General features: G+C 39.9%; 4 pseudogenes; all 4 read left to right on the forward strand.

Moving 5' to 3' along the window:
- The first annotated feature begins 560 nt into the window (after positions 1–560).
- On the forward strand, positions 561–1087 carry LOC149210314 (uncharacterized; annotated as a pseudogene).
- Positions 1088–1185: 98 nt separating this feature from the next.
- LOC149210315 (tRNA (guanine(37)-N(1))-methyltransferase 1 pseudogene) lies at positions 1186–2343 on the forward strand (annotated as a pseudogene).
- A 4412-nt stretch (positions 2344–6755) lies between these two features.
- Positions 6756–7282, forward strand: LOC149210316 (uncharacterized; annotated as a pseudogene).
- A 62-nt stretch (positions 7283–7344) lies between these two features.
- On the forward strand, positions 7345–8521 carry LOC149210317 (tRNA (guanine(37)-N(1))-methyltransferase 1 pseudogene; annotated as a pseudogene).
- The last annotated feature ends 2160 nt before the right edge of the window (positions 8522–10681 follow it).

Raw genomic sequence — 10681 nt, forward strand, 5'->3', positions numbered from 1 at the left:
AATTGATTTCATACCAATAGGTAGGTGGTTTGGAGAAGATATTTTTACTTATGTTTGAGTCTCTGGAAGCCTAGCACCTCCCCATATCCTCCCATTATATGTCCCAAATAAAGTACTTTCTAGGGAGATTTCCTATCAAACTGTAGGAGATGGGATAACCTAGACCCTGAATGAATCTAAGAAGTCTCTTTGGCCTTCCTTTCCCCTCCAATGCAGTGTTTATGCACTATGTTAGACTCCGTCTCATATCAGAGATTGATTCTTCTTCAAAACCCTGTTTTGAAGAAGAAATCATTAATGTGTTGTTTTAAATTATGTAATTTATGCTCCAGCTCTGGATTATGTAATTTATTCTCTAGCTCTTCAAAAGGCAGCAGCAAACTTCAACGCTCCTATCCCTGCACAAGCACAATTTGAAACATCATCAGCAATCAGAGGCAAAAAAAAAAAGAAGCTTTTGGAGAAGTCTCACTGGAAACACGTTATCTAATGCCGCTTTCATACAAGCTTTTGATGCTAAGATAATAGCTGACAGATGTGTTCTACAAGATGAGCTTGCAATGAATCAGCTGAAACACCATTGTTCATCAAAGCAAATTCCGTTGCCACAGTTCGGAATACATTCTGCTGTTAGAGTATGCCATGACTGCTTCAACAATTTTACACAGTCATCTTCAGCAAATACACAAACCAACTCCTATGGCATTGATAAAATGGCCTCAGATGACGATGATGCAACAGTTTCTGATGGCATTGATGCATCCACTGATAAATTATCCAGAGTTGATTTGAATGAAGTCATTTCACTATCAAAATCAGAAAAAGCTCTTATGTGGGAGGAAACTTGAGCATTTCTCAGACAGTTGAATGCAAATGTGGAATGCCGTTATGCATATGTGAAGCTCCGGCTCCTCCTCAGGTCCGGCCTGAAATGTCAACATCTCAGTATTATCAGCGATCAAAAAAGGTTGTCCCTGCCTAACATACTCCATCTGATACGATCTCAAAGTCAACTGCAGGCTCATCTAGAAGTATTAGGCAAAGTTTATTCTTTACAAGTGGGCAAACAAATTATCAGATGGAATAAGTTCTGATTACAAGTTTGTTGAATAAGTTCTTTATTCAACAAAGAATTGAAGAGTGGATTAGAAGGTTTTACTGAGAAAGGATACTAATCAAAGAAGAAAAATAAAGTATGAGCTTGTTTAGTGCAAGTTAACTTTGTTTTATGACTATTGGCGAATGGATGAGGTCTTAGAGGAGTTGTTACCAAAAGGATTGGTTGTCCCGTCTTCTTATGAACTTGTAGGTCATATTGCGCACTTGAACTTGAGAACTGAGCATCTTCCATATCGTCATCTGATTGCACAGGTAGTTTTTGACAAAAATAGGCCAAAGGTACAAATTGTTGTCAACAAGATTGATGCGATTCAGAATGATTATAGAACAATGCAACTCGAGGTTTTAGCAGGGAATCACTCTCTTGTGACAACTGTAGTTGAAAATGGAATTCGTTTTCAAGTTGATCTTGCTACTGTGCATTGGAATTCTAGGCTTGGAACAGAAAGGCAACGACTTATTAATAATTTTAAACGTGGTGATAATGTTTGTGATGTCTTCTCTGGTGTTGGTCCCTTGGCCATTGCTACTGCTAAGAAAGTAAACAGAGTGTATGCAAATGATTTGAATCTATTTGCTGTGAAATATCAATTGAAGAATATTGCATGTAATAAGCTTCAGGGGAAAGTTGAGGTCTTTACCAAGGATGGAAGGGAATTCATTAAAGAAATACTTGGACGTGAGAATCCTGCCTTTGTTACACCAGTGGTCATGAATTTGCCTAATGATGCTGTTGAGTATCTTGATGCATTCAGAGGCATGTTTAGAGAGAAACATCAGGATATGCACCTACCATTGCCAACAATTCATGTATATGGATTCTCCAAGGCTTCTGAACCAGAATCAGAATTTCTTGAGCGTATAGGGAGAGCTCTTGGTGAAACTCCAACAGCTGTAGATATGCATCGTGTCCGACTGGTTGCACCTGGGAAATGGATGCTTTGTGCGACATTCTCCCTTCCCAAAAAGGGTTGCATTTGCTTCCTAGCTTAAACATGTCTGTTGGTATATCAAGATGTATGGGAGCTTCAAATTCTAGTTCTTTGCTCCAGGTGCAACTGTTAGGGTAGTAAACATTCTGTACAAAATTTTCTTCGCTGAAGTGTCTATTGGAGATCAAGTGGGATGAGATTTTATTTTGCTGCCTTACCTTGATACGGAGATGTTGAGACTTTTCCTGGAGTGCTTTCTTCAAACATATGGCCTAGAAGAGGCATGTATCTGTCTCTTATGTATTTGTATTTTCATTGTACGGGAGTCAACGCAGTTTTCTGCCCTCATCTATGCCACACGATTATGATACAACATAGTGCCCCTCCTCTGCACAGCTCTATACCAAGAAAATCACTTTCAATGTAAACAGGTGATGAGTTTCAGATCACGGGGAGCCTGAGACAGATGCAATTCCGTTCCATGATTTCTGCCAGCGATTGATCCTTTGGAGATTTTGTGGGCGATGTGGCTCTTAGAAGACGGACTGTAAGCTATTGCCGATGCTACCATATAGCATGTGGTCGGATGTGTCATCGATGAAGTGGCACAGTATAAATCTGAATTAAACGCTGATTGCAACCACGCGACCTCTCTTAGTTCAGTTGTCACGATAAGCTGAAACGGTGGATTATTAGCTTGAAGGTTATGCAACGTGGCGGAGTTAAGACTATCCATTACAGCCAGAAAACGCGATTTGATTCCAATCTTGGTCCTATGGAGATCTGCGCTCCAGATTTTCTCTTAATTGGCCAATTAATAAAAGATTCCAAGAAACGTTATACCATGTTTAGGATAGATGTAACGTTTTTTTTGGTTAAATTTTGTAATGTTAGCTAAACTGCGCCCCTGTTTTTGGGCAGCGTTTCATGTAATATAATAAAAATTCATTTTGAGCGAGAGGAGAGGGGGAGGAGAGTTTTCTGAGTGCTGAGTGCTGGAACAGAGCTTTTCATTGTACAGTTTTTGGCAGAGAATTTAATGGAATTTCACAGCTCTGTTTGCTGAGATTCATGTGGTATGTCAATTTAACATTAGTTTTTCCTCTGTTACATATGTAAACCGTTATGTTTCAATTCATTTCATGATCATTTCTAGTTGAGCAAATGAAGTGTTTAGGAAGGAATTCATAGTATTGTATGCTCCTCCTATAAATTTGCTCACGTTCAATGCTTTCTTCTGTTTAAGGAGGATTCAAAGTATTATTTGCCCTCCTTAGCTCCTCACCAGTCTTGCCATCCCATTTAAAAATCTAGATTTGGTGTTAAATTGCTTGCCTACCTTGCCTCAGTTAATAATCTATGTAGTCATTATATTTCTCTATTCGAACTGTGATTTTGCCCATGCAGCCCAGAAAAAAACCCGTCATTAAAAACCCCCAAAAACTTCAAATCAACCTTCCTAATCAGTTTACTAGCCTAATATCTTTGATCCTAATTGGTCAGCTTATCATATTGAAAGATCTACCGAATCTAACCCGAGAGAGCCTTCTCATACCTCGTAGGGCTAGCTACGAGGTGAAATGGTTTGATGTAGCCTTGAGAGTTTGTCTATCTCAGCCTAGGTGAATTCCAAGCGCTAACATATTGGCGACCATACTGGGGAGAACCAAATTTGTAAATTGCTCATTGTAGTGTGATTTCTTAAGTCTTAGACGGAGCCTGAAGTTACGCCAGAAGCCTTCGAAAACGCTCTTGTTTTACATCAGCGTTAGTAGATAAACGCTGCTTCAGTCAATCTCCGTGAGCTTTTGAAACCCTCGCTTCATTGACATTTTTGTCCCAGTATCATTATGGACTCTAAGCTTTGGATGATAGGCTAAGAGTTTTCATACGGCTGAGTGGTTTTTCCTTTCCTAGTCTATTTGCAAAAACAAGCTGGCTACTGATCCAAGACCAATTGTCAGATCTAATTCATGCCCAGCTATTTTTGATTATCTTGAAGATTTAGACTTTGATGAAAGTTTTGAGTTATCGCTGTTTAAAGCTAAGTCTGAAAGTGCACTCGATTCTTTAGTCCTTGATCCTAATTTTGCAGCTGCTATTGAATTTGAAAGACATAATGTGGAGGTTGAACATTTCATCTTAAGACATCTTCAGACACAGATACAAGCTACCACTCTTGCTGATTTCCTTGAAAATATCTCTGGACATATCGGATCCACTATCACGGCACACGAGCAAGCTTATCCTCCTTATGTTTCAGTTTCACCTATAATCACATATCCCGAATCCGCAGCTGGTTCTCCGCCTTCTTCTCCTACTCCTCTGACTCCCCCAACTCCACAAACTTCTCTCCCTATTGTTACAGCCCCTGTTATTATACTCCCACCTCCCCCTCCTCAAACACATCCTACTCCTCCACCTCCCCCGCCTAGAGCAATGGCAGCCCGGTTTGCCCCACTTGTATTGCCTGCTAATCTTCATGATATGCCGGCTGATTACCAAAGCAAAATTCCCATGTTCGATGGCACTCCACAGAGTATTACAGCACAGCAACATATCGATAAAATGTCCACTTTCTTTGATCTATATGAGTTAGATGAAGAAGATGTTACCATGCGGTTGTTCGTGCAAACATTTGCCGGAGAAGTAAGAAAATGGTTCAGAGGGTTGGCAGCTAACAGCATCACCACCTTGCAAGCACTGGAAGATCAATTCTTGGACCGATGGGAAATCAGAAAAGACCCGCTACAAATCAATGCCGAGTACAACAACCTCAAGCGAAATCCGGGTGAGTCGGTTCAAGATTATATAATCAGATTTAATTCAGTGTATAATGCTATACCCGATGATTTGAAACCATCAAGAAAGTCTGCATTGCTTAAGTTCCCGGATGGTTTTGATCCGGAGATGGCCTACTCACTACGGGACCGAGATCCTCCTACTTTGGAGGAAATGCAGAAAATTGCAGTCAGTGTGGAGGCTAATTTGAATGACAAAAGGGCAAGGATGAAAGCGGAAAAGAAGGTCACAATCAAAGAAGAGGCAGCATCCACTTCTCAAGTTCTTCGGACAGTGGAAGAGATGAAAAAGGCATTCCAAAATCTTAATCTTGGCAAACCGGAACCTCAAGTTCGAAACCCAAATTTCAGAGGTCAACAACAGCAGCCCCAATATAGGATAAAACAGCGGGAGCCACGAGGACAAGAGGCGGCAGTACAGCAACCGATCCAACCCCCTATCAATTTACTAGCCTAAAATCTTTATTCTTAATTGGTTAGCCTAATCATATTGAAAGATCTATCAAATCTGACCCGAGAGAGCCTTCTCATACCTCGTAGGGCTAGCTACGAGGTGAAATGGTTTGATGTAGCCTTGAGAGTTTGTCTATCTCAGCCTAGGTGAATTCCAAGCGCTAAGGGGAAGAACATTCAACTTGTTGATTGTTTTGTCCCGGTACATGCAATCAAATGTCAGATCTGATGCTGATGGTGGACAGCAGTCAGATACATATGCAGGCTGAATCATTCACCTGGCGACTCCAACTCGATCCAGACATTCCAGTGCCTGTTGATATGTTCATGCAATGGTAGGGTATGTGGCAAACCCTGCACTTTGTGAAGCTCTAAATGAATTTAGAGAATGCTTAGTGGATATTGAAATTAATGAAGAAGTTTTAAGTTTTTTCCTTCAATGTTTGAAATCTCCGAATTATCATCCTAGCGTCTGTGAGTTACTCGTTGAAAGAATCGAGAAGGAGATTCAAGATTTAGATGAGCAGATCCAGTCTTATGATTTCCAAGACCCTAAAAAGTTCTTGGAAATCCTCCTTCCTTCACAACAAGCAATAACAGACTTGCCTATAGAGGTATACATTGACAATGTGCAGCTGGAAGTATGTGTTGCAGAGTTGGGGCAGCCAACAGAGTCTGGTGTCCGTGATCCTATTGCGGCATACATGGACACATTTTTCAGTTTGATTGACAGATCAGGCTGTCTTCTCTATGACCAGGATCAATATGTGCATGAAAGGCTGCCAGCAACTGCATCTGTGACTTCATGGCAGCATTCTCAAGCGGCTTCATTATCAGGTTTACTTGAATGGTTAATATGGCATTTTAGCATTACCTGATCTATTGTTTGTACAGCAGATTAGAGTAGGTTTTGTAAATAAATAAACAACCATAAGGGCAGCATCTTGTTTTGGTTTGCTTGAAGATTGTTTGAGTTCAGTTTCAGTTTGAAAATAAGTCAAGAGTTGTGTTGATGATGACTCCATTGCCCAATGGATGGAGGCACTGTCTGCTCTCCCAAAGTTCTGCGGTTCTTGGCACCTCCAGGAAGCTGCAGCTGCCATCCCAAGTGGAGCCAATGTTAGACTCCGTCTCATATCAGAGATTGATTCTTCTTCAAAACCCTGTTTTGAAGAAGAAATCATTAATGTGTTGTTTTAAATTATGTAATTTATGCTCCAGCTCTGGATTATGTAATTTATTCTCTAGCTCTTCAAAAGGCAGCAGCAAACTTCAACGCTCCTATCCCTGCACAAGCACAATTTGAAACATCATCAGCAATTAGAGGCAAAAAAAAAAAAAAAGCTTTTGGAGAAGTCTCACTGGAAACACGTTATCTAATGCCGCTTTCATACAAGCTTTTGATGCTAAGATAACAGCTGACAGATGTGTTCTACAAGATGAGCTTGCAATGAATCAGCTGAAACACCATTGTTCATCAAAGCAAATTCCGTTGCCACAGTTCGGAATACATTTTGCTGTTAGAGTATGCCATGATTGCTTCAACAATTTTACACAGTCATCTTCAGCAAATACACAAACCAACTCCTATGGCATTGATAAAATGGCCTCAGATGACGATGATGCAACAGTTTCTGATGGCATTGATGCATCCACTGATAAATTATCCAGAGTTGATTTGAATGAAGTCATTTCACTATCAAAATCAGAAAAAGCTCTTATGTGGGAGGAAACTTGAGCATTTCTCAGACAGTTGAATGCAAATGTGGAATGCCGTTATGCATATGTGAAGCTCCGGCTCCTCCTTAGGTCCGACCTGAAATGTCAACATCTCAGTATTATCAACGATCAAAAAAGGTTGTCCCTGCCTAACATACTCCATCTGATACGATCTCAAAGTCAACTGCAGGCTCATCTGGAAGTATTAGGCAAAGTTTATTCTTTACAAGTGGGCAAACAAATTATCAGATGGAATAAGTTCTAATTACAAGTTTGTTGAATAAGTTCTTTATTCAACAAAGAATTGAAGAGTGGATTAGAAGGTTTTACTGAGAAAGGATACTAATCAAAGCAGAAAAATAAAGTATGAGCTTGTTCAGTGCAAGTTAACTTTGTTTTATGACTATTGGCGAATGGATGAGGTCTTAGAGGAGTTGTTACCAAAAGGATTGGTTGTCCCGTCTTCTTATGAACTTGTAGGTCATATTGCGCACTTGAACTTGAGAACTGAGCATCTTCCATATCGTCATCTGATTGCACAGGTAGTTTTTGACAAAAATAGGCCAAAGGTACAAATTGTTGTCAACAAGATTGATGCGATTCAGAATGATTATAGAACAATGCAACTCGAGGTTTTAGCAGGGAATCACTCTCTTGTGACAACTGTAGTTGAAAATGGAATTCGTTTTCAAGTTGATCTTGCTATTGTGCATTGGAATTCAAGGCTTGGAACAGAAAGGCAACGACTTATTAATAATTTTAAACGTGGTGATAATGTTTGTGATGTCTTCTCTGGTGTTGGTCCCTTGGCCATTGCTACTGCTAAGAAAGTAAACAGAGTGTATGCAAATGATTTGAATCTATTTGCTGTGAAATATCAATTGAAGAATATTGCATGTAATAAGCTTCAGGGGAAAGTTGAGGTCTTTACCAAGGATGGAAGGGAATTCATTAAAGAAATACTTGGACGTGAGAATCCTGCCTTTGTTACACCAGTGGTCATGAATTTGCCTAATGATGCTGTTGAGTATCTTGATGCATTCAGAGGCATGTTTAGAGAGAAACATCAGGATATGCACCTACCATTGCCAACAATTCATGTATATGGATTCTCCAAGGCTTCTGAACCAGAATCAGAATTTCTTGAGCGTATAGGGAGAGCTCTTGGTGAAACTCCAACAGCTGTAGAGATGCATCGTGTCCGACTGGTTGCACCTGGGAAATGGATGCTTTGTGCGACATTCTCCCTTCCCAAAAAGGGTTGCATTTGCTTCCTAGCTTAAACATGTCTGTTGGTATATCAAGATGTATGGGAGCTTCAAATTCTAGTTCTTTGCTCCAGGTGCAACTGTTAGGGTAGTAAACATTCTGTACAAAATTTTCTTCGCTGAAGTGTCTATTGGAGATCAAGTGGGATGAGATTTTATTTTGCTGCCTTACCTTGATACGGAGATGTTGAGACTTTTCCTGGAGTGCTTTCTTCAAACATATGGCCTAGAAGAGGCATGTATCTGTCTCTTATGTATTTGTATTTTCATTGTACGGGAGTCAACGCAGTTTTCTGCCCTCATCTATGCCACACGATTATGATACAACGTAGTGCCCCTCCTCTGCACAACTCTATACCAAGAAAATCACTTTCAATGTAAACAGGTGATGAGTTTCAGATCACGGGGAGCCTGAGATAGACGCAATTCCGTTCCATGATTTCTGCCAGCGATTGATCCTTTGGAGATTTTGTGGGCGATGTGGCTCTTAGAAGACGGACTGTAAGCTATTGCCGATGCTACCATATAGCATGTGGTCGGATGTGTCATCGATGAAGTGGCACAGTATAAATCTGAATTAAACGCTGATTGCAACCACGCGACCTCTCTTAGTTCAGTTGTCACGATAAGCTGAAACGGTGGATTATTAGCTTGAAGGTTATGCAACGTGGCGGAGTTAAGACTATCCATTACAGCCAGAAAACGCGATTTGATTCCAATCTTGGTCCTATGGAGATCTGCGCTCCAGATTTTCTCTTAATTGGCCAATTAATAAAAGATTCCAAGAAACGTTATACCATGTTTAGGATAGATGTAACGTTTTTTTTGGTTAAATTTTGTAATGTTAGCTAAACTGCGCCCCTGTTTTTGGGCAGCGTTTCATGTAATATAATAAAAATTCATTTTGAGCGAGAGGAGAGGGGGAGGAGAGTTTTCTGAGTGCTGAGTGCTGGAACAGAGCTTTTCATTGTACAGTTTTTGGCAGAGAATTTAATGGAATTTCACAGCTCTGTTTTCTGAGATTCATGTGGTATGTCAATTTAACATTAGTTTTTCCTCTGTTACATATGTAAACCGTTATGTTTCAATTCATTTCATGATCATTTCTAGTTGAGCAAATGAAGTGTTTAGGAAGGAATTCATAGTATTGTATGCTCCTCCTATAAATTTGCTCACGTTCAATGTTTTCTTCTGTTTAAGGAGGATTCAAAGTATTATTTGCCCTCCTTAGCTCCTCACCAGTCTTGCCATCCCATTTAAAAATCTAGATTTGGTGTTAAATTGCTTGCCTACCTTGCCTCAGTTAATAATCTATGTAGTCATTATATTTCTCTGTTCGAACTGTGATTTTGCCCATGCAGCCCAGAAAAAAACCCGTCATTAAAAACCCCCAAAAACTTCAAATCAACCTTCCTAATCAGTTTACTAGCCTAATATCTTTGATCCTAATTGGTCAGCTTATCATATTGAAAGATCTACCGAATCTGACTCGAGAGAGCCTTCTCATACCTCGTAGGGCTAGCTACGAGGTGAAATGGTTTGATGTAGCCTTGAGAGTTTGTCTATCTCAGCCTAGGTGAATTCCAAGCGCTAACACACTACACTATTTAAAGCATGTTGCACTTGAAATCAATCATATTACATGCTTGAAACTTGACACCATTCCTGGCAGACATTTTGACCGTAATAAAGTTTCACAATAAGTCACTACCCAAGTGAAAATTAGACAGTGCAGTCATGAAGATGACGATAATGATGACTTGTTTGAGTCTGTTGAAATGTTTCCACAAGTGCAACATTTGGCTACTTTAAAACTGGATCCATAAAGGCTAGCCAAATTCCACCAGTACATGAGGAAAATACTACAAAATTTCCCTTTGGATCTATTGACGATCCCTCAAACAATTTTTCAAGAGGAGTGGGGCTCAAACCAAGATTCAGAAAAGGGCTCGGAATTCAGAGTAGAAATTAGAACATGTTTTCCAGCAGAATTCAGGGCATAAATCAATACAAGGCTCAGAACATAGCTCATAGCATAATTCAGAACATGGCTCAGAGCACAACTCAAAGAGAAAATCAGAGCACAACCCAGAGAAGAATTCAGAAAAGGATACTAAAAAGAAATCAGAAAAATTCCCCAAGGAGATTGAAGTGGAAGATGTATCCACATAAGTGCATACAGATGAATCTCCTTTCAAGAATCAGCTGGATGAAGCATGGAAACAGTTTGACCAACAACTTCTAGGATAACAAGGAACGTAAAATGTTGAGATGGAAAAAAGATTCAACGCACCCCAAAACACTGGATAGTGATCGCTTTCTGAAAGGGCTAATGATAAAGTTGTCACTACAGATGAAGTTGAGATCATCCTGACCTCCCCTTCATCTG

Source organism: Pinus tabuliformis, chromosome 1_2 (genome assembly GCF_031772625.1).
Source record: "Pinus tabuliformis cultivar Carrire ecotype Pingquan chromosome 1_2, CPIR1, whole genome shotgun sequence".
Classification (NCBI taxonomy): Eukaryota; Viridiplantae; Streptophyta; class Pinopsida; order Pinales; family Pinaceae; genus Pinus; species Pinus tabuliformis.